Here is a 26,213-nt window from a genome sequence, read left to right as displayed (position 1 = left end):
GGATGTATCAGAAGAGGTATAGCTGCAAAGGAGGAGAACATTGTTCTTCCACTGTACAAAGCACTGGTCAGACCACACTTGGAATACTGTGCTCAGTTATGGGCCCCAATATATAGAAAGGATATAAATGAGCTTGAAAAGGTACAAAGGAGGGCAACAAAATTAATAAATGGAATGGAGGGACTGCAATACCCAGAGAGGTTGGCAAAAGTAGGACTATTCAGCCTGGAAAAGAGAAGGTTGAGGGGGGACATAATAAATGTGTACAAATATGTTAGGGGACAGTATAGAGACCTTGCCCGGGATTTGTTCAAAAGGAGGGATATTACGGTAACAAGAGGGCATTCACTAAGACTGGAAGAGAAAAGGTTTCAGCACCAGCATAGGAAGGGGTTCTTTACGGTAAGAGCAGTGAGAATATGGAATTCACTGAGTGAGGAGACGGTAATGTCGGATTCACTAAACCAGTTCAAGCGGGGACTGGATGCATTTCTAGATACCAGGCAGATTTCAGCATATACTTAAAAATAAAATAAAATAGTAGGTTGATACAGGGATTTATTCTGACTGCTGGTTTCAGAGTCGGGAGGGAATTTTTCCTCAGGTGAAGATTGGCCAAATCATTTGGGGTTTTTGCCCTCCTCTGGATCAACTTTAGCAATTACAGAACTAACAGGTCGAACTTGATGGACGCAAGTCTTTATTTTGCTTTACAAACTATGTTACTATGTTACAGTAATCTCTTCTGTATACTCTCTCCCATACAGTAATCACTGCTGTATTCTCTCCCATACAGTAATCTCTTCTGTATACTCTCTCCCATACAGTAATCTCTTCTGCATACTCTCTCCCATACAGTAATCACTTCTGTATACTCTCTCCCATACAGTAATCTCTTCTGTATACTCTCTCCCATACAGTAATCTCTTCTGTATACTCTCTCCAATACAGTAATCTCTTCTCTATACTCTCTCCCATAAAGTAATCTCTTCTGTATACTCTCTCCCATACAGTAATCTCTTCTGTATACTCTCTCCCATACAGTAATCTCTTCTGTATACTCTCTCCCATACAGTAATCTCGTCTGTATACTCTCTCCCATACAGTAATCTCTTCTGTATACTCTCTGCCATACAGTAATCTCGTCTGTATACTCTCTCCCATACAGTAATCTCTTCTGTATACTCTCTCCCATACAGTAATCTCTTCTGTATACTCTCCAATACAGTAGTCGCTGCTGTATACTCTCTCCCATACAGAAATCTCTTCTGTATACTCTCTCCCATACAGTAATCTCTTCTGCATACTTTCTCCCATACAGTAATCTCTTCTGTATACTCTCTCCCATACAATAATCACTTCTGTATACTCTCTCCCATACAGTAATCTCTTCTGTATTCTCTCTCCCATACAGTAATCTCTTCTGTATACTCTCTCCCATACAGTAATTTCTTCTGTATACTCTCTCCCATACAGTAATCTCTTCTGTATTCTCTCTCCCATACAGTAATCTCTTCTGTATACTCTCTCCCATACAGTAATTTCTTCTGTATACTCTCTCCCATACAGTAATCTCTTCTGTATACTCTCTCCCATACACTACTCACTGCTGTATTCTCTCCCATACAGTAATCTCTTCTGTATACTCTCTCCCATACAGTAATCTCTTCTACATACTCTCTCCCATTCAGTAATCACTTCTGTATACTCTCTCCCATACAGTAATCTCTTCTGTATACTCTCTCCCATACAGTAATCTCGTCTGTATACTCTCTCCCATACAGTAATCTCTTCTGTATACTCTCTGCCATACAGTAATCTCATCTGTATACTCTTTCCCATACAGTAATCTCTTCTGTATACTCTCTCCCATACAGTAATCTCTTCTGTATACTCTCCAATACAGTAGTCGCTGCTGTATACTCTCTCCCATACAGTAATCTCTTCTGTATACTCTCTCCCATACAGTAATCCCTTCTTTATACTCTCCTATACAGTAATCTCTTCTGTATACTCTCTCCCATACAGTAATCTCTTCTGTATACTCTCTCCCATACAGTAATCTCTTCTGTATACTCTCTCCCATACAGTAATCTCTTCTGTATACTCTCTCCCATACAGTAATCTCCTCTGCATACTCTCTCCCATACAGTAATCTCTTCTGCATACTCTCTCCCATACAGTAATCTCTTCTGTATACTCTCTCCCATACAGTAATCAATGCTGTATTCTCTCCCATACAGTAATCTCTTCTGTATACTGTCTCCCATACAGTAATCTCTTCTGCATACTTTCTCCCATTCAGTAATCTCTTCTGTATACTCTCTCCCATACAATAATCACTTCTGTATACTCTCTCCCATACAGTAATCTCTTCTGTATACTCTCTCCCATACAGTAATCTCTTTTGTATACTCTCTCCCATACAGTAATCTCTTCTGTATACTCTCTCCCATACAGTAATCACTGCTGTATTCTCTCCCATACAGTAATCTCTTCTGTATACTCTCTCCCATACAGTAATCTCTTCTGCATACTTTCTCCCATACAGTAATCTCTTCTGTATACTCTCTCCCATACAGTAATCTCTTCTGCATACTCTCTCCCATACAGTAATCACTTCTGTATACTCTCTCCCATACAGTAATCTCTTCTGTATACTCTCTCCCATACACTAATCACTGCTGTATTCTCTCCCATACAGTAATCTCTTCTGTATACTCTCTCCCATACAGTAATCTCTTCTGCATACTCTCTCCCATACAGTAATCACTTCTGTATACTCTCTCCCATACAGTAATCTCTTCTGCATACTCTCTCCCATACAGTAATCTCTTCTTTATACTCTCCTATACAGTAATCTCTTCTGTGTACTCTCTCCCATACAGTAATCACTTCTGTATACTCTCTCCCATACAGTAATCTCTTCTGTATACTCTCTCCCATACAGTAATCTCTTCTGCATACTCTCTCCCATACAGTAATCACTTCTGTATACTCTCTCCCATACAGTAATCTCTTCTGTATACTCTCTCCCATACACTAATCACTGCTGTATTCTCTCCCATACAGTAATCTCTTCTGTATACTCTCTCCCATACAGTAATCTCTTCTGCATACTCTCTCCCATACAGTAATCACTTCTGTATACTCTCTCCCATACAGTAATCTCTTCTGCATACTCTCTCCCATACAGTAATCTCTTCTTTATACTCTCCTATACAGTAATCTCTTCTGTGTACTCTCTCCCATACAGTAATCTCTTCTGTATACTCTCTCCCATACAGTAATCTCTTCTGTATACTCTCCAATACAGTAGTCGCTGCTGTATACTCTCTCCCATACAGAAATCTCTTCTGTATACTCTCTCCCATACAGTAATCTCTTCTGTATACTCTGTCCCATACAGTAATATCTTCTGTATACTCTCTCCCATACAGTAATCTCGTCTGTATACTCTCTCCCATACAGTAATCTCTTCTGTATACCCTCTGCCATACAGTAATCTCGTCTGTATACTCTCTCCCATACAGTAATCTCTTCTGTATACTCTCTCCCATACAGTAATCTCTTCTGTATACTCTCCAATACAGTAGTCGCTGCTGTATACTCTCTCCCATACAGAAATCTCTTCTGTATACTCTCTCCCATACAGTAATCTCTTCTTTATACTCTCCTATACAGTAATCTCTTCTGTATACTCTCTCCCATACAGTAATCTCCTCTGTATACTCTCTCCCATACAGTAATCTCTTCTGTATACTCTCTCCCATACAATAATCTCTTCTGTATACTCTCTCCCATACAGTAATCTCCTCTGCATACTCTCTCCCATACAGTAATCTCTTCTGCATACTCTCTCCCATACAGTAATCTCTTCTGTATACTCTCTCCCATACAGTAATCACTGCTGTATTCTCTCCCATACAGTAATCTCTTCTGTATACTGTCTCCCATACAGTAATCTCTTCTGCATACTTTCTCCCATACAGTAATCTCTTCTGTATACTCTCTCCCATACAGTAATCACTGCTGTATTCTCTCCCATACAGTAATCTCTTCTGTATACTGTCTCCCATACAGTAATCTATTCTGCATACTTTCTCCCATATAGTAATCTCTTCTGTATACTCTCTCCCATACAGTAATCTCTTCTGCATACTTTCTCCCATACAGTAATCTCTTCTGTATACTCTCTCCCATACAATAATCACTTCTGTAGACTCTCTCCCATACAGTAATCTCTTCTGTATTCTCTCTCCCATACAGTAATCTCTTCTGTATACTCTCTCCCATACAGTAATTTCTTCTGTATACTCTCTCCCATACAGTAATCTCTTCTGTATACTCTCTCCCATACACTAATCACTGCTGTATTCTCTCCCATACAGTAATCTCTTCTGTATACTCTCTCCCATACAGTAATCTCTTCTGCATACTCTCTCCCATACAGTAATCACTTCTGTATACTCTCTCCCATACAGTAATCTCTTCTGTATACTCTCTCCCATACAGTAATCTCGTCTGTATACTCTCTCCCATACAGTAATCTCTTCTGTATACTCTCTGCCATACAGTAATCTCGTCTGTATACTCTCTCCCATACAGTAATCTCTTCTGTATACTCTCTCCCATACAGTAATCTCTTCTGTATACTCTCCAATACAGTAGTCGCTGCTGTATACTCTCTCCCATACAGTAATCTCTTCTGTATACTCTCTCCCATACAGTAATCCCTTTTTATACTCTCCTATACAGTAATCTCTTCTGTATACTCTCTCCCATACAGTAATCTCTTCTGTATACTCTCTCCCATACAGTAATCTCTTCTGTATACTCTCTCCCATACAGTAATCTCTTCTGTATACTCTCTCCCATACAGTAATCTCCTCTGCATCCTCTCTCCCATACAGTAATCTCTTCTGCATACTCTCTCCCATACAGTAATCTCTTCTGTATACTCTCTCCCATACAGTAATCAATGCTGTATTCTCTCCCATACAGTAATCTCTTCTGTATACTGTCTCCCATACAGTAATCTCTTCTGCACACTTTCTCCCATACAGTAATCTCTTCTGTATACTCTCTCCCATACAAAAATCACTTCTGTATACTCTCTCCCATACAGTAATCACTGCTGTATTCTCTCCCATACAGTAATCTCTTCTGTATACTCTCTCCCATACAGTAATCTCTTCTGTATACTCTCTGCCATACAGTAATCTCTTCTGTATACTCTCTCCCATAGAGTAATCTCATCTGTATACTCTCTCCCATACAGTAATCTCTTCTGTATATTCTCCCATAGAGTAATCTCTTCTGTATACTCTCCAATACAGTAGTCGCTGCTGTATATTGTCCCATACAGTAATCACTGCTATATTCTCTCCCATACAGTAATCTCTTCTGTATACTCTCCCATACAGTAATCTCTTCTGTATTTTCTCTCCCATACAGTAATCTCTTCTGTATACTCTCCAATACAGTAGTCGCTGCTGTATATTGTCCCATACAGTAATCTCTTCTGCTTACTCTCTCCCATACAGTAATCTCTTCTGTGTACTCTCCCCCATACAGTAATCTCTTCTGTGTACTCTCCCATACAGTAATCTCTTCTGTATACTCTCTCCCATACAGTAATCACTTCTGTATACTCTCTCCCATACAGTAATCTCTTCTGTATACTCTCTCCCGTACAGTAATCTCTTCTGTATACTCTCTGCCATACAGTAATCTCTTCTGTATACTCTACAATACAGTAGTCGCTGCTGTATACTCTCTCCCATACAGTAATCTCTTCTGTATACTCTCTCCCATACAGTAATCTCTTCTGTATACTCTCCAATACAGTAGTCGCTGCTGTATACTCTCTCCCATACAGTAATCTCTTCTTTATACTCTCCAATACAGTAGTCGCTGCTGTATACTCTCTCCCATACAGTAATCTCTTCTGCATACTTTCTCCCATACAGTAATCTCTTCTGTATACTCTCTCCCATACAATAATCACTTCTGTATACTCTCTCCCATACAGTAATCTCTTCTGTATTCTCTCTCCCATACAGTAATCTCTTCTGTATACTCTCCCATACAGTAATCTCTTCTGTATACTCTCCAATACAGTAGTCGCTGCTGTATATTGTTCCATACAGTAATCTCTTCTGCATACTCTCTCCCATACAGTAATCTCTTCTGTGTACTCTCTCCCATACAGTAATCACTGCTGTATTCTCTCCTATACAGTAGTCTCTTCTGTATACTCTCTCCCATACAGTAATCTCTTCTGTATACTCTCTGCCATACAGTAATCTCTTCTGTATACTCTCTCCCATAGAGTAATCTCATCTGTATACTCTCTCCCATACAGTAATCTCTTCTGTATATTCTCCCATAGAGTAATCTCTTCTGTATACTCTCCAATACAGTAGTCGCTGCTGTATATTGTCCCATACAGTAATCACTGCTATATTCTCTCCCATACAGTAATCTCTTCTGTATACTCTCCCATACAGTAATCTCTTCTGTATTTTCTCTCCCATACAGTAATCTCTTCTGTATACTCTCCAATACAGTAGTCGCTGCTGTATATTGTCCCATACAGTAATCTCTTCTGCTTACTCTCTCCCATACAGTAATCTCTTCTGTGTACTCTCCCCCATACAGTAATCTCTTCTGTGTACTCTCCCATACAGTAATCTCTTCTGTATACTCTCTCCCATACAGTAATCACTTCTGTATACTCTCTCCCATACAGTAATCTCTTCTGTATACTCTCTCCCGTACAGTAATCTCTTCTGTATACTCTCTGCCATACAGTAATCTCTTCTGTATACTCTACAATACAGTAGTCGCTGCTGTATACTCTCTCCCATACAGTAATCTCTTCTGTATACTCTCTCCCATACAGTAATCTCTTCTGTATACTCTCCAATACAGTAGTCGCTGCTGTATACTCTCTCCCATACAGTAATCTCTTCTTTATACTCTCTCCCATACAGTAATCTCTTCTTTATACTCTCCTATACAGTAATCTCTTCTGTATACTCTCTCCCATACAGTAATCTCTTCAGTATACTCTCTCCCATACAGTAATCTCTTCTGTATACTCTCTCCCATACAATAATCTTTTCTGTATACTCTCTCCCATACATTAATCTCTTCTGCATACACTCTCCCATACAGTAATCACTGCTGTATTCTCTCCCATACAGTAATCTCTTCGGTATACTCTCTCCCATACAGTAATCACTTCTGTATACTCTCCCCCATACAGTAATCTCTTCTGTGTACTCTCCCATACAGTAATCTCTTCTGTATACTCTCTCCCATACAGTAATCACTTCTATATACTCTCTCCCATACAGTAATCTCTTCTGTATACTCTCTCCCATACAGTAATCTCTTCTGTATACTTTCTCCCATACAGTAATCTCTTCTGTATACTCTCTGCCATACAGTAATCTCTTCTGTATACTCTCTGCCATACAGTAGTCGCTGCTGTATAATCTCTCCCATATAGTAATCTCTTCTGTATACTCTCTCTCATACAGTAATCTCTTCTGTATACTCTCTGCCATACAGTAATCTCTTCTGTATACTTTCCCTTACAGTAGTCGCTGCTGTATATTGTCCCATACAGTAATCTCTTCTGTATACTCTCCCATACAGTAATCTCTTCTGTATACTGTCTCCCATACAGTAATCACTTCTGTATACTCTCTCCCACACAATAATCTCTTCTGTATACTCTCCAATACAGTAGTCGTTGCTGTATACTCTCTACCATACAGTAATCTCTTCTGTAAACTCTCTCCCATACAGTAATCTCTTCTGCATGCTCTCCCATGCAGTAATATCTTCTGTATACTCTCTCCCATACAGTAATCTCTTATGTATACTCTCCCATACAGTAATCTCTTCTGTATACTCTCCCATACAGTAATCTCTTCTGTATACTCTCTCCCATACAGTAATCACTTCTGTATACTCTCTCCCATACAGTAATCTCTTCTGTATTCTCTCTCCCATACAGTAATCTCTTCTGTATACTCTCCCATACAGTAATCTCTTCTGTATACTCTCCAATACAATAGTCACTGCTGTATATTGTCCCATACAGTAATCTCTTCTGTATACTCTCTCCCATACATTAATCTCTTCTGTATGCTCTCCAATACAGTAGTCGCTGCTGTATACTCTCTCCCATACAGTAATCTCTTCTGTATACTCTCTCCCATACAGTAATCACTGCTGTATTCTCTCCCATACAGTAATCTCTTCTGTATACTCTCCCATACAGTAATCTCTTCTGTATACTTTCTCCCATACAGTAATCTCTTCTGTATACTCTCTCTCATACAGTAATCACTTCTGTATACTCTCTCCAATACAGTAATCTCTTCTGTATTCTCTCTCCCATACTGTAATCTCTTCTGTATACTCTCCCATACAGTAATCTCTTCTGTATACTCTACCATACAGTAATCTCTTCTGTATACTCTCCAGTACAGTAGTCGCTGCTGTACATTGTCCCATACAGTAATCTCTTCTGCATACTCTCTCCCATACAGTAATCTCTTCTGTGTACTCTCCCCCATACAGTAGTCTCTTCTGTGTACTCTCCCATACAGTAATCTCTTCAGTATACTCTCTCCCATACAGTAATCACTTCTGTATACTCTCTCCCATACAGTAATCTCTTCTGTATACTCTCTGCCATACAGTAATCTCTTCTGTATACTCTCTCCCGTACAGTAATCTCTTCTGTATACTCTCTGCCATACAGTAATCTCTTCTGTATACTCTCCAATACAGTAGTCGCTGCTGAATACTCTCTCCCATACAGTAATCTCTTCTGTATACTCTCTCCCATACAGTAATCTCTTCTTTATACTCTCCTATACAGTAATCTCTTCTGTATACTCTCTCCCATACAGTAATCTCTTCGGTATACTCTCTCCCCTACAGTAATCTCTTCTGTATACTCTCTCCCATACAGTAATCTCTTCTGTATACTCTCTCCCATACAGTAATCTTTTCTGTATACTCTCTCCCATACAGTAATCTCTTCTGCATACTCTCTCCCATACAGTAATCTCTTCTGTATACTCCCTGCCATACAGTAATCTCTTCTGTATACTCTCTCCCATACAGTAATCACTGCTGTATACTCTCCCATACAGTAATCTCTTTGGTATACTCTCTCCCATACAGTAATCACTTCTGTATACTCTCTCCCATACAGTAATCACTGCTGTATTCTCTCCCATACAGTAATCTCTTCTGTATACTCTCTCCCATACAGTAATCTTTTCTGTATACTCTCTCCCATACAGTAATCTCTTCTGTGTACTCTCCCCCATACAGTATTCTCTTCTGTGTACTCTCCCATACAGTAATCTCTTCTGTATACTCTCCAATACAGTAGTCGCTGCTGTATACTCTCTCCCATACAGTAATCTTTTCTGTATACTCTCTCCCATACAGTAATCTCTTCTTTATACTCTCCTATACAGTAATCTCTTCTGTATACTCTCTCCCATACAGTAATCACTGCTGTATTCTCACCCATAGAGTAATCTCTTCTGTATACTCTCTCCCATACAGTAATCACTTCTGTATACTCTCTCCCATACAGTAATCTCTTCTGTATTTTCTCCCATACAGTAATCTCTTCTGTATACTCTCTCCCATACAGTAATCACTGCTGTATTCTCTCCCATACAGTAATCTCTTCTGTATACTCTCCCATACAGTAATCTGTTCTGTATACTCTCTCCAACACAGTAATCTCTTCTCTATACTCTCTCCCATAAAGTAATCTCTTCTGTACACTCTCTCCCATACAGTTATCACTTCTGTATACTCTCTCCCGTACAGTAATCTCTTCTGTATACTCTTTCCCATACAGTAATCACTGCTGTATTCTCTCCCATACAGTAATCTCTAATGTATACTCTTTCCAATACAGTAATCTCTTCTCTATACTCTCTCCCATACAGTAATCTGTTTTGTATACTCTCTCCCATACAGTAATCTCTTCTGTATACTCTCTCCCACACACTAATCTCTTCTGTATACTCTTTCCCATACAGTAATCACTGCTGTATTCTCTCCAATACAGTTATCTCTTCTGTATACTCTCTCCCATACAGTAATCTCTTTTCTATACTCTATCTCTCTCTCCCATTAAGTTATCTCTTCTGTATACTCTCTCATACAGTAATCTCTTCTGTATACTCTCCCATACAGTAATCTCTTCTGCATACTCTCCCATACAGTAATCTCTTCTGTATACTCTCTCCCATACAGTAATCACTGCTGTATTCTCTCCTATACAGTAATATCTTCTGTATACTCTCTCCCATACAGTAATCACTTCTGTATACTCTCTCCCATACGGTAATCTCTTCTGTATACTCTTTCCCATACAGTAATCACTGCTGTATTCTCTCCCATACAGTAATCTCTTCTGTGTACTCTCTCCAATACAGTAATCTCTTCTCTATACTCTCTCCTATACAGTAATCTGTTTTGTATACTCTCTCCCATACAGTAATCTCTTCTGTTTACTCTCTCCCACACACTAATCTCTTCTGTATACTCTTTCCCATACAGTAATCACTGATGTATTCTCTCCAATACAGTAATCTCTTCTGCATACTCTCCCATACAGTAATCTCTTCTGTATACTCTCTCCCATACAGTAATCACTGCTGTATTCTCTCCTATACAGTAATATCTTCTGTATACTCTCTCCCATACAGTAATCTCTTCTGTATACTCTCTGCCATACAGTAATCTCTTCTGTATACTCTCCCATACAGTAGTCGCTGCTGTATATTGTCCCATACAGTAATCTCTTCTGTATATTCTCCCATACAGTAATCTCTTCTGTATACTCGCTCCCCTACAGTAATCACTTCTGTATACTCTCTCCCACACAATAATCTCTTCTGTATACTCTCCAATACAGTAGTCGTTGCTGTATACTCTCTCCCATACAGTAATCTCTTCTGTAAACTCTCTCCCATACAATAATCTCTTCTGCATGCTCTGCCATACAGTAATATCTTCTGTATACTCTCTCCCATACAGTAATCTCTTATGTATACTCTCCCATACAGTAACCTCTTCTGTATACTCTCCCATACAGTAATCTCTTCTGTATACTCTCTCCCATACAGTAATCTCTTCTATGTACTCTCTCCCATACAGTAATCTCTTCTGTATACTCTCTCCCATACAGTAATCTCTTCTGTATATTCTCCCATACAGTAATCTCTTCTGTATACTCTCCAATACAGTAGTCGCTGCTGTATATTGTCCCATACAGTAATCTCTTCTGCATACTCTTTCCCATACAGTAATCTCTTCTGTATACTCTCTGCCATACAGTAATCACTGCTGTATTCTCTCCCATACAGTAATCTCTTCTGTATTCTCTCCCATACAGTAATCTCTTCTGTATACTTTCTCCCATACAGTAATCTCTTCTGCATACTCTCTCCCATACAGTAATCTCTTCTGTGTACTCTCCCCCATACAGTAGTCTCTTCTGTGTACTCTCCCATACAGTAATCTCTTCAGTATACTCTCTCCCATACAGTAATCACTTCTGTATACTCTCTCCCATACAGTAATCTCTTCTGTATACTCTCTGCCATACAGTAATCTCTTCTGTATACTCTCTCCCGTACAGTAATCTCTTCTGTATACTCTCTGCCATACAGTAATCTCTTCTGTATACTCTCCAATACAGTAGTCGCTGCTGAATACTCTCTCCCATACAGTAATCTCTTCTGTATACTCTCTCCCATACAGTAATCTCTTCTTTATACTCTCCTATACAGTAATCTCTTCTGTATACTCTCTCCCATACAGTAATCTCTTCGGTATACTCTCTCCCCTACAGTAATCTCTTCTGTATACTCTCTCCCATACAGTAATCTCTTCTGTATACTCTCTCCCATACAGTAATCTTTTCTGTATACTCTCTCCCATACAGTAATCTCTTCTGCATACTCTCTCCCATACAGTAATCTCTTCTGTATACTCCCTGCCATACAGTAATCTCTTCTGTATACTCTCTCCCATACAGTAATCACTGCTGTATACTCTCCCATACAGTAATCTCTTTGGTATACTCTCTCCCATACAGTAATCACTTCTGTATACTCTCTCCCATACAGTAATCACTGCTGTATTCTCTCCCATACAGTAATCTCTTCTGTATACTCTCTCCCATACAGTAATCTTTTCTGTATACTCTCTCCCATACAGTAATCTCTTCTGTGTACTCTCCCCCATACAGTATTCTCTTCTGTGTACTCTCCCATACAGTAATCTCTTCTGTATACTCTCCAATACAGTAGTCGCTGCTGTATACTCTCTCCCATACAGTAATCTTTTCTGTATACTCTCTCCCATACAGTAATCTCTTCTTTATACTCTCCTATACAGTAATCTCTTCTGTATACTCTCTCCCATACAGTAATCACTGCTGTATTCTCACCCATAGAGTAATCTCTTCTGTATACTCTCTCCCATACAGTAATCACTTCTGTATACTCTCTCCCATACAGTAATCTCTTCTGTATTTTCTCCCATACAGTAATCTCTTCTGTATACTCTCTCCCATACAGTAATCACTGCTGTATTCTCTCCCATACAGTAATCTCTTCTGTATACTCTCCCATACAGTAATCTGTTCTGTATACTCTCTCCAACACAGTAATCTCTTCTCTATACTCTCTCCCATAAAGTAATCTCTTCTGTACACTCTCTCCCATACAGTTATCACTTCTGTATACTCTCTCCCGTACAGTAATCTCTTCTGTATACTCTTTCCCATACAGTAATCACTGCTGTATTCTCTCCCATACAGTAATCTCTAATGTATACTCTTTCCAATACAGTAATCTCTTCTCTATACTCTCTCCCATACAGTAATCTGTTTTGTATACTCTCTCCCATACAGTAATCTCTTCTGTATACTCTCTCCCACACACTAATCTCTTCTGTATACTCTTTCCCATACAGTAATCACTGCTGTATTCTCTCCAATACAGTTATCTCTTCTGTATACTCTCTCCCATACAGTAATCTCTTTTCTATACTCTATCTCTCTCTCCCATTAAGTTATCTCTTCTGTATACTCTCTCATACAGTAATCTCTTCTGTATACTCTCCCATACAGTAATCTCTTCTGCATACTCTCCCATACAGTAATCTCTTCTGTATACTCTCTCCCATACAGTAATCACTGCTGTATTCTCTCCTATACAGTAATATCTTCTGTATACTCTCTCCCATACAGTAATCACTTCTGTATACTCTCTCCCATACGGTAATCTCTTCTGTATACTCTTTCCCATACAGTAATCACTGCTGTATTCTCTCCCATACAGTAATCTCTTCTGTGTACTCTCTCCAATACAGTAATCTCTTCTCTATACTCTCTCCTATACAGTAATCTGTTTTGTATACTCTCTCCCATACAGTAATCTCTTCTGTTTACTCTCTCCCACACACTAATCTCTTCTGTATACTCTTTCCCATACAGTAATCACTGATGTATTCTCTCCAATACAGTAATCTCTTCTGCATACTCTCCCATACAGTAATCTCTTCTGTATACTCTCTCCCATACAGTAATCACTGCTGTATTCTCTCCTATACAGTAATATCTTCTGTATACTCTCTCCCATACAGTAATCTCTTCTGTATACTCTCTGCCATACAGTAATCTCTTCTGTATACTCTCCCATACAGTAGTCGCTGCTGTATATTGTCCCATACAGTAATCTCTTCTGTATATTCTCCCATACAGTAATCTCTTCTGTATACTCGCTCCCCTACAGTAATCACTTCTGTATACTCTCTCCCACCCAATAATCTCTTCTGTATACTCTCCAATACAGTAGTCGTTGCTGTATACTCTCTCCCATACAGTAATCTCTTCTGTAAACTCTCTCCCATACAATAATCTCTTCTGCATGCTCTCCCATACAGTAATATCTTCTGTATACTCTCTCCCATACAGTAATCTCTTATGTATACTCTCCCATACAGTAACCTCTTCTGTATACTCTCCCATACAGTAATCTCTTCTGTATACTCTCTCCCATACAGTAATCTCTTCTATGTACTCTCTCCCATACAGTAATCTCTTCTGTATACTCTCTCCCATACAGTAATCTCTTCTGTATATTCTCCCATACAGTAATCTCTTCTGTATACTCTCCAATACAGTAGTCGCTGCTGTATATTGTCCCATACAGTAATCTCTTCTGCATACTCTTTCCCATACAGTAATCTCTTCTGTATACTCTCTGCCATACAGTAATCACTGCTGTATTCTCTCCCATACAGTAATCTCTTCTGTATTCTCTCCCATACAGTAATCTCTTCTGTATACTTTCTCCCATACAGTAATCTCTTCTGTATACTCTCTCCCATACAGTAATCTCTTCTGTACACTCTCTCCCATACAGTAATCACTTCTGTATACTCTCTCCCATACAGTAATCTCTTCTGTATTCTCTCTCCCATACAGTAATCTCTTCTGTATACTCTCCAATACAGTAGTCGCTGCTGTATATTGTCCCATACAGTAATCTCTTCTGCATACTCTCTCCCATACAGTAATCTCTTCTGTGTACTCTCCCCCATACATTAATCTCTTCTGTGTACTCTCCCATACAGTAATCTCTTCTGTATACTCTCTCCCATACAGTAATCACTTCTGTATACTCTCTCCCATACAGTAATCTCTTCTGTATACTCTCTCCCGTACAGTAATCTCTTCTGTATACTCTCTGCCATACAGTAATCTCTTCTGTATACTCTCCAATACAGTAGTCGCTGCTGTATACTCTCTCCCATACAGTAATCTCTTCTGTATACTCTCTCCCATACCGTAATCTCTTCTGTATACTCTCCAATACAGTAGTCGCTGCTGTATACTCTCTCATACAGTAATCTCTTCTGTATACTCTCTCCCATACAGTAATCTCTTCTTTATACTCTCCTATACAGTAATCTCTTCTGTGTACTCTCTCCCATACAGTAATCTCTTCTGTATACTCTCTCCCATACAGTAATCTCTTCTGTATACTCTCTCCCATATAGTAATCTCTTCTGTATACTCTCTCCCATACAGTAATCTCTTCTGCATACTCTCTCCCATACAGTAATCTCTTCTGCATACTCTCTCCTATACAGTAATCTCTTCTGTATACTATCTCCCATACAGTAATCACTGCTGTATTCTCTCCCATACAGTAATCTCTTCGGTATACTCTCTCCCATACAGTAATCACTTCTGTATACTCTCTCCCATACAGTAATCACTGCTGTATTCTCTCCCATACAGTAATCTCTTCTGTATACTCTCTCCCATACAGTAATCACTTCTGTATACTCTCTCCCATACAGTAATCTCTTCTGTATTCTCTCCCATACAGTAATCACTTCTGTATACTCTCTCCCATACAGTAATCACTGCTGTATTCTCTCCCATACAGTAATCTCTTCTGTATACTCTCCCACACAGTATTCTCTTCTGTATACTCTCTCCAATACAGTAATCTCTTCTCTATACTCTCTCCCATAAAGTAATCTCTTCTGTACACTCTCTCCCATACAGTAATCACTTCTGTATACTCTCTCCCATACAGTAATCTCTTCTGTATACTCTTTCCCATACAGTAATCACTGCTGTATTCTCTCCCATACAATAATCTCTTCTATACACTCTCTCCCATACAGTAATCACTTCTGTATACTCTCTCCCACACAATAATCTCTTCTGTCTACTCTTTCCCATACAGTAATCACTGCTGTATTCTCTCCAATACAGTTATTTCTTCTGTATACTCTCTCCCATACAGTAATCTCTTTTCTATACTCTATCTCTCTCTCCCATTAAGTTATCTCTTCTGTATACTCTCTCATACAGTAATCTCTTCTGTATACTCTCCCATACAGTAATCTCTTCTGCATACTCTCCCATACAGTAATCTCTTCTGTATACTCTCTCCCATACAGTAATCACTTCTGTATACTCTCTCCCACACAATAATCTCTTCTGTATACTCTCCAATACAGTAGTCGTTGCTGTATACTCTCTCCCATACAGTAATCTGTTCTGTAAACTCTCCCATACAGTAATCTCTTCTGCATGCTCTCCCATACAGTAATATCTTCTGTATACTCTCTCCCATACAGTAATCTCTTATGTATACTCTCTTATACAGTAATCTCTTCTGTATACTCTCCCATACAGTAATCTCTTCTGTATACTCTCTCCCATACAGTAATCTCTTCTGTATACTCTCCCATACAGTAATCTCTTCTGTATACTCTCCAATACAGTAGTCGCTGCTGTATATTGTCCCATACAGTAATCTCTTCTGCATACTCTCTCCCATACAGTAATCTCTTCTGTATATTCTCTCCCATACAGTAATCACTGCTGTATTCTCTCCCATACAGTAATCTCTTCTGTATATTCTCTCCCATACAGTAATCACTGCTGTATTCTCTCCCATACAGTAATCTCTTCTGTATACTCTCACATACAGAAATCTCTTCTGTATACTTTCTCCCATACAGTAATCTCTTCTGTATACTCTCTCCCATACAGTAATCACTTCTGTATACTCTCTCCCATACAGTAATCTCTTCTGTATACTCTCTCCCATACAGTAATCACTTCTGTATACTCTCTCCCATACATTAATCTCTTCTGTATACTCTCCCATACAGTAATCTCTTCTGTATACTCTCCAATACAGTAGTCGCTGCTGTATATTGTCCCATACAGTAATCTCTTCTGCATACTCTCTCCCATACAGTAATCTCTTCTGTGTACTCTCCCCCATACAGTAATCTCTTCTGTGTACTCTCCCATGCAGTAATCTCTTCTGTATACTGTCTCCCATACAGTAATCACTTCTGTATACTCTCTCCCATACAGTAATCTCTTCTGTATACTCTCTGCCATACAGTAATCTCTTCTGTATACTCTCCAATACAGTAGTCGCTGCTGTATACTCTCTCCCATACAGTAATCTCTTCTGTATACTCTCTCCCATACAGTAATCTCTTCTGTATACTCTCCAATACAGTAGTCGCTGCTGTATGCTCTCTCCCATACAGTAATCTTTTCTGTATACTCTCTCCCATACAGTAATCTCTTCTGCATACTCTCTCCCATACAGTAATCTCTTCCGTATACTCTCTCCCATACAGTAATCTCTTCTGTATACTCTCTCCCATACAGTAATTACTGCTGTATTCTCACCCATACAGTAATCTCTTCTGTATACTCTCTCCCATACAGTAATCACTTCTGTATACTCTCTCCCATACAGTAATCTCTTCTGTATTCTCTCCCATACAGTAATCTCTTCTGTATACTCTCTCCCATACAGTAATCACTGCTGTATTCTCTCCCATACAGTAATCTCTTCTGTATACTCTCTCAAATACAGTAATCTCTTCTCTATACTCTCTCCCATAAAGTAATCTCTTCTGTACACTCTCTCCCATACAGTAATCTCTTATGTATACTCTCTCATACAGTAATCTCTTCTGTATACTCTCCCATACAGTAATCTCTTCTGTATACTCTCTCCCATACAGTAATCTCTTCTGTATACTCTCTCCCATACAGTAATCTCTTCTGTATACTCTCCCATACAGTAATCTCTTCTGTATACTCTCCAATACAGTAGTCGCTGCTGTATATTGTCCCATAAAGTAATCTCTTCTGCATACTCTCTCCCATACAGTAATCTCTTCTGTATACTCTCTCCCATACAGTAATCACTGCTGTATTCTCTCCCATACAGTAATCTCTTCTGTATACTCTCACATACAGAAATCTCATCTGTATACTTTCTCCCATACAGTAATCTCTTCTGTGTACTCTCTCCCATACAGTAATCACTTCTGTATACTCTCTCCCATACAGTAATCTCTTCTGTATACTCTCTCCCATACAGTAATCACTTCTGTATACTCTATCCCATACAGTAATCTCTTCTGTATACTCTCCCATACAGTAATCTCTTCTGTATACTCTCTCCCATACAGTAATCTCTTCTGCATACTCTCTCCCATACAGTAATCTCTTCTGTGTACTCTCCCCATACAGTAATCTCTTCTGTGTACTCTCCCATCCAGTAATCTCTTCTGTATACTCTCTCCCATACAGTAATCACTTCTGTATACTCTCTCCCATACAGTAATCTCTTCTGTATTCTCTCCCATAAAGTAATCTCTTCTGTATACTCTCCCATACAGTAATCACTTCTGTATACTGTCTCCCATACAGTAATCTCTTCTGTATACTCTCTCCCATACAGTAATCTCTTTTGTATACTCTCTGCCATACAGTAATCTCTTCTGTATACTCTCCAATACAGTAGTTGCTGCTGTATACTCTCTCCCATACAGTAATCTCTTCTGTATACTCTCTCCCATACAGTAATCACTGCTGTATTCTCTCCCATACAGTAATCTCTTCTGTATACTCTCCCATACAGTATTCTCTTCTGTATACTCTCTCCCATACAGTAATCTCTTCTTTATACTCTCCTATACAGTAATCTCTTCTGTATACTCTCTCCCATACAGTAATCTCTTCTGTATACTCTCTCCCATACAGTAATCTCTTCTGTATACTCTCTCCCATACAGTAATCTCTTCTGCATACTCTCTCCCATACAGTAATCTCGTCTGTATACTCTCGCCCATACAGTAATCTCTTCTGTATACTCTCTCCCATACAGTAATTACTGCTGTATTCTCTCCCATACAGTAATCTCTTCTGTATACTCTCTCCCATACAGTAATCACTTCTGTATACTCTCTCCCATACAGTAATCACTGCTGTATTCTCTCCCATACAGTAATCTCTTCTGTATACTCTCTCCCATACAGTAATCACTTCTGTATTCTCTCTCCCATACAGTAATCTCTTCTGTATTCTCTCCCATACAGTAATCACTTCTGTATACTCTCTCCCATACAGTAATCACTGCTGTATTCTCTCCCATACAGTAATCTCTTCGGTATAATCTCTCCCATACAGTAATCACTTCTGTATACTCTCTCCCACACAGTAATCACTGCTGTATTCTCTCCCATACAGTAATCTCTTCTGTATACTCTCTCCCATACAGTAGTCTCTTCTGTATTGTCTCCCATACAGTAATCTCTTCTGTATACTCTCTCATACAGTAATCTCTTCTGTATACTCTCCCATACAGTAATCTCTTCTGCATACTCTCTCCCATACAGTAATCTGTTCTGTAAACTCTCTCCCATACAGTAATCTCTTCTGTATACTCTCCCATACAGTAATCTCTTCTGTATACTCTCTCCCATACAGTAATCACTTCTGTATACTCTCTCCCATACAGTAATCTCTTCTGTATACTCTCTCCCATACAGTAATCACTTCTGTATACTCTCTCCCATACAGTAATCACTGCTGTATTCTCTCCCATAAAGTAATCTCTTCTGTATACTCTCCCATACAGTAATCTCTTCTGCATACTTTCTCCCATACAGTAATCTCTTCTGTATACTCTCTCCCATACAATAATCACTTCTGTATACTCTCTCCCATACAGTAATCTCTTCTGTATTCTCTCTCCCATACAGTAATCTCTTCTGTATACTCTCCCATACAGTAATCTCTTCTGTATACTCTCCAATACAGTAGTCGCTGCTGTATGTTGTTCCATACAGTAATCTCTTCTGCATACTCTCTCCCATACAGTAATCTCTTCTGTGTACTCTCCCCCATACAGTAATCTCTTCTGTGTACTCTCCCATACAGTAATCTCTTCTGTATACTCTCTCCCATACAGTAATCTCTTCTGTATACTCTCTCCCATACAGTAATCTCTTCTGTATACTCTCTGCCATACAGTAATCTCTTCTGTATACTCTCTGCCATACAGTAGTCGCTGCTGTATACTCTCTCCCATATAGTAATCTCTTCTGTATACTCTCTCCCATACAGTAATCTCTTCTGTATACTCTCCAATACAGTAGTCGCTGCTGTATACTCTCTCCCATACAGTAATCTCTTCTGTATACTCTCTCCCATACAGTAATCTCTTCTTTATACTCTCCTATACAGTAATCTCTTCTGTATACTCTCTCCCATACAGTAATCTCTTCTGTATACTCTCTCCCATACAGTAATCTCTTCTGTATACTCTCTGCCATACAGTAATCTCTTCTGTATACTCTCTGCCATACAGTAGTCGCTGCTGTATACTCTCTCCCATATAGGAATCTCTTCTGTATACTCTCTCCCATACAGTAATCTCTTCTGTATACTCTCCAATACAGTAGTCGCTGCTGTATACTCTCTCCCATACAGTAATCTCTTCTGTATACTCTCTCCCATACAGTAATCTCTTCTGTATACTCTCCAATACAGTAGTCGCTGCTGTATACTCTCTCCCATACAGTAATCTCTTCTGTATACTCTCTCCCATACAGTAATCACTTCTGTATAATCTCTCCCATACAGTAATCACTGCTGTATTCTCACCCATACAGTAATCTCTTCTGTATACTCTCTCCCATACAGTAATCACTTCTGTATAATCTCTCCCATACAGTAATCTCTTCTGTATTCTCTCCCATACAGTAATCTCTTCTGTATACTCTCTCCCATACAGTAATCACTGCTGTATTCTCTCCCATACAGTAATCTCTTCTGTATACTCTCCCATACAGTAATCTCTTCTGTATACTCTCTCCAGTACAGTAATCTCTTCTCTATACTCTCTCCCATAAAATAATCTCTTCTGTACACTCTCTCCCATACAGTAATCACTTCTGCATACTCTCTCCCATACAGTAATCTTCTCTGTATACTCTTTCCCATACAGTAATCACTGCTGTATTCTCTCCCATACAGTAATCTCTTCTGTATACTCTCTCCAATACAGTAATCTCTTCTATATACTCTCTCCTATACAGTAATCTGTTTTTTATACTCTCTCTCATACAGTAATCTCTTCTGTATACTCTCTCCCACACAGTAATCTCTTCTGTCTACTCTTTCTCATACAGTAATCACTGCTGTATTCTCTCCAATACAGTTATCTCTTCTGTATACTCTCTCCCATACAGTAATCTCTTTTCTATACTCTATCTCTCTCTCCCATTAAGTTATCTCTTCTGTATACTCTCTCATACAGTAATCTCTTCTGTATACTCTCCCATACAGTAATCTCTTCTGCATACTCTCCCATACAGTAATCTCTTCTGCATACTCTCGCCCATACAGTAATCTGTTCTGTAAACTCTCTCCCATACAGTAATCTCTTCTGTATACTGTCCCATACAGTTATCTCTTCTGTATACTCTCTCCCATACAGTAATCACTTCTGTATACTCTCTCCCATACAGTAATCTCTTCTGTATACTCTATCCCATACAGTAATCACTTCTGTATGCTCTCTCCCATACAGTAATCACTTCTGTATACTCTCCCATACAGTAATCTCTTCTGTATACTCTCCAATACAGTAGTCGCTGCTGTATATTGTCCCATACAGTAATCTCTTCTGCATACTCTCTCCCATACAGTAATCTCTTCTGTGTACTCTCCCCCATACAGTAATCTCTTCTGTGTACTCTCCCATACAGTAATCACTTCTGTATACTCTCTCCCATACAGTAATCACTTCTGTATACTCTCTCCCATACAGTAATCTCTTCTGTATTCTCTCCCATACAGTAATCACTTCTGTATACTCTCTCCCATACAGTAATCACTGCTGTATTCTCTCCCATACAGTAATCTCTTCTGTATACTCTCCGATACAGTAATCTCTTCTGCATACTTTCTCCCATACAGTAATCTCTTCTGTATACTCTCTCCCATACAATAATCACTTCTGTATACTCTCTCCCATACAGTAATCTCTTCTGTATTCTCTCTCCCATACAGTAATCTCTTCTGTATACTCTCCCATACAGTAATCTCTTCTGTATGCTCTCCAATACAGTAGTCGCTGCTGTATATTGTTCCATACAGTAATCTCTTCTGCATACTCTCTCCCATACAGTAATCTCTTCTGTGTACTCTCCCCCATACAGTAATCTCTTCTGTGTACTCTCCCATACAGTAATCAGTTCTGTATACTCTCTCCCATACAGTAATCTCTTCTGTATACTCTCTGCCATACAGTAATCTCTTCTGTATACTCTCCCATACAGTAGTCGCTGCTGTATATTGTCCCATACAGTAATCTCTTCTATATACTCTCCCATACAGTAATCTCTTCTGTATACTCTCTCCCATACAGTAGTCACTTCTGTATACTCTCTCCCACAAAATAATCTCTTCTGTATACTCTCCAATACAGTAGTCGTTGCTGTATACTCTCTCCCATACAGTAATCTCTTATGTATACTCTCTCATACAGTAATCTCTTCTGTATACTTTCCCATACAGTAATCTCTTCTGTATACTCTCTCCCATACAGTAATCACTTCTATGTACTCTCTCCCATACAATAATCACTTCTGTATACTCTCTCCCATACAGTAATCTCTTCTGTATACTCTCTCCCATACAGTAATCTCTTCTGTATATTCTCCCATACAGTAATCTCTTCTGTATACTCTACAATACAGTAGTCGCTGCTGTATATTGTCCCATATTTTAATCTCTTCTGCATACTCTTTCCTATACAGTAATCTCTTCTGTATACTCTCTCCCATACAGTAATCACTGCTGTATTCTCTCCCATACAGTAATCTCTTCTGTATACTTTCTCCCATACAGTAATCTCTTCTGTATACTCTCACATACAGAAATCTCTTCTGTATACTTTCTCCCATACAGTAATCTCTTCTATATACTGTCTCTCATACAGTAATCACTTCTGTATACTCTCTCCCATACAGTAATCTCTTCTGTATTCTCTCTCCCATACAGTAATCTATTCTGTATACTCTCCCATACAGTAATCTCTTCTGTATACTCTCCAATACAGTAGTCGCTGCTGTATATTGTCCCATACAGTAATCTCTTCTGCATACTCTCTCCCATACAGTAATCTCTTCTGTGTACTATCCCCCATACAGTAGTCTCTTCTGTGTACTCTCCCATGCAGTAATTTATTCTGTATACTCTCTCCCATACAGTAATCACTTCTGTATACTCTCTCCCATACAGTAATCTCTTCTGTATACTCTCTCCCATACAGTAATCTCTTCTGTATACTCTCTGCCATACAGTAATCTCTTCTGTATACTCTCCAATACAGTAGTCGCTGCTGTATACTCTCTCCCATACAGTAATCTCTTCTGCATACTCTCTCCCATACAGTAATCTCTTCTGTATACTCTCCAATACAGTAGTCGCTGCTGTATACTCTCTCCCATACAGTAATCTCTTCTGTATACTCTCTCCCATACAGTAATCACTGCTGTATCCTCTCCCATACAGTAATCTCTTCTGTATGCTCTCCCATACAGTAATCTCTTCTGTATACTTTCTCCCATACAGTAATCTCTTCTGTATACTCTCCCATACAGTAATCTCTTCTGTATACTCTACCATACAGTAATCTCTTCTGTATACTCTCCAATACAGTAGTCGCTGCTGTACATTGTCCCATACAGTAATCTCTTCTGCATACTCTCTCCCATACAGTAATCTCTTCTGTGTATTCTCCCCCATACAGTAGTCTATTCGTCTATTCTGTGTACTCTCCCATACAGTAATCTCTTCTGTATACTCTCTCCCATACAGTAATCTCTTCTGTATACTCTCTCCCGTACAGTAATCTCTTCTGTATACACTCTGCCATACAGTAATCTCTTCTGTATACTCTCCAATACAGTAGTCACTGCTGTATACTCTCTCCCATACAGTAATCTCTTCTGTATACTCTCTCCCATACAGTAATCTCTTCTTTATACTCTCCTATACAGTAATCTCTTCTGTATACTCTATCCCATACAGTAATCTCTTCTGTATACTCTCTCCCATACAGTAATCTCTTCTGTATACTCTCTCCCATACAGTAATCTTTTCTGTATACTCTCTCCCATACAGTAATCTCTTCTGCATACTCTCTCCCATACAGTAATCTCTTCTGTCTACTCTCTCCCATACAGTAATCTCTTCTGTATACTCTCTCCCATACAGTAATCACTGCTGTATTCTCTCCCATACAGTAATCTCTTCGGTATACTCTCTCCCATACAGTAATCACTTCTGTATACTCTCTCCCATACAGTAATCACTGCTGTATTCTCTCCCATACAGTAAGCTCTTCTGTATACTCTCTCCCATACAGTAATCTTTTCTGTATACTCTCTCCCATACAGTAATCTCTTCTGCATACTCTCTCCCATACAGTAATCTCTTCTGTGTACTCTCCCCCATACAGTAATCTCTTCGGTGTACTCCCCCATACAGTAATCTCTTCTGTATACTCTCTGCCATACAGTAGTCGCTGCTGTATACTCTCTCCCATATAGTAATCTCTTCTGTATACTCTCTCGCATACAGTAATCTCTTCTGTATACTCTCCAATACAGTAGTCGCTGCTGTATACTCTCTCCCATACAGTAATCTCTTCTGTATACTCTCTCCCATACAGTAATCTCTTCTTTATACTCTCCTATACAGTAATCTCTTCTGTATACTCTCTCCCATACAGTAATCTCTTCTGTATACTCTCTCCCATACAGTAATCACTTTTCTATACTCTCTCCCATACAGTAATCACTGCTGTATTCTCACCCATACAGTAATCTCTTCTGTATACTCTCTCCCATACAGTAATCACTTCTGTATACTCTCTCCCATACAGTAATCTCTTCTGTATTCTCTCCCATACAGTAATCTCTTCTGTATACTCTCTCCCATACAGTAATCACTGCTGTATTCTCTCCCATACAGTAATCTCTTCTGTATACTCTCTCCAATAAAGTAATCTCTTCTCTTTACTCTCTCCAATACAGTAATCTCTTCTCTATACTCTCTCCCATCCAGTAATCTGTTTTGTATACTCTCTCCCATACAGTAATCTCTTCTGTTTACTCTCTCCCACACACTAATCTCTTCTGTATACTCTTTCCCATACAGTAATCACTGCTGTATTCTCTCCAATACAGTTATCTCTTCTGTATACTCTCTCCCATACAGTAATCTCTTTTCTATACTCTATCTCTCTCTCCCATTAAGTTATCTCTTCTGTATACTCTCTCATACAGCAATCTCTTCTGTATACTCTCCCATACAGTAATCTCTTCTGCATACTCTCCCATACAGTAATCTCTTCTGTATACTCTCTCCCATACAGTAATCACTGCTGTATTCTCTCCTATACAGTAATCTCTTCTGTATACTCTCTCCCATACAGTAATCTCTTCTGTATACTCTCTGCCATACAGTAATCTCTTCTGTATACTCTCCCACACAGTATTCGCTGCTGTATATTGTCCCATACAGTAATCTCTTCTGTATACTCTCCCATACAGTAATCTCTTCTGTATACTCTCTCCCATACAGTAATCACTTCTGTATACTCTCTCCCACACAATAATCTATTCTGTATACTCTCCAATACAGTAGTCGTTGCTGTATACTCTCTCCCATACAGTAATCTCTTCTGCATGCTCTCCCATACAGTAATATCTTCTGTATACTCTCTCCCATACAGTAATCTCTTATGTATACTCCCCCATAGAGTAATCTCTTCTGTATACTTTCCCATACAGTAATCTCTTATGTATACTCTCTCCCATACAGTAATCACTTCTATGTACTCTCTCCCATACAGTAATCACTGCTGTATTCTCTCCCATACAGTAATCTCTTCTGTATACTCTCTCATACAGTAATCTCTTCTGTATACTCTCCCATACAGTAATCTCTTCTGCATACTCTCTCCCATACAGTAATCTGTTCTGTAAACTCTCTCCCATACAGTAATCTCTTCTGTATACTCTCCCATACAGTAATCTCTTCTGTATACTCTCTCCCATACAGTAATCACTTCTGTATACTCTCTCCCATACAGTAATCTCTTCTGTATACTCTCTCCCATACAGTAATCACTTCTGTATACTCTCTCCCATACAGTAATCACTTCTGTATACTCTCCCATACAGTAATCTCTTCTGTATACTCTCCAATACAGTAGTCGCTG

Source organism: Phyllobates terribilis, unplaced genomic scaffold (assembly GCF_046119375.1).
Source record: "Phyllobates terribilis strain yellow unplaced genomic scaffold, ASM4611937v1 Scaffold_11__3_contigs__length_659146591, whole genome shotgun sequence".
Lineage (NCBI taxonomy): Eukaryota > Metazoa > Chordata > Amphibia > Anura > Dendrobatidae > Phyllobates > Phyllobates terribilis.
This window is presented reverse-complemented; position numbering follows the sequence as displayed.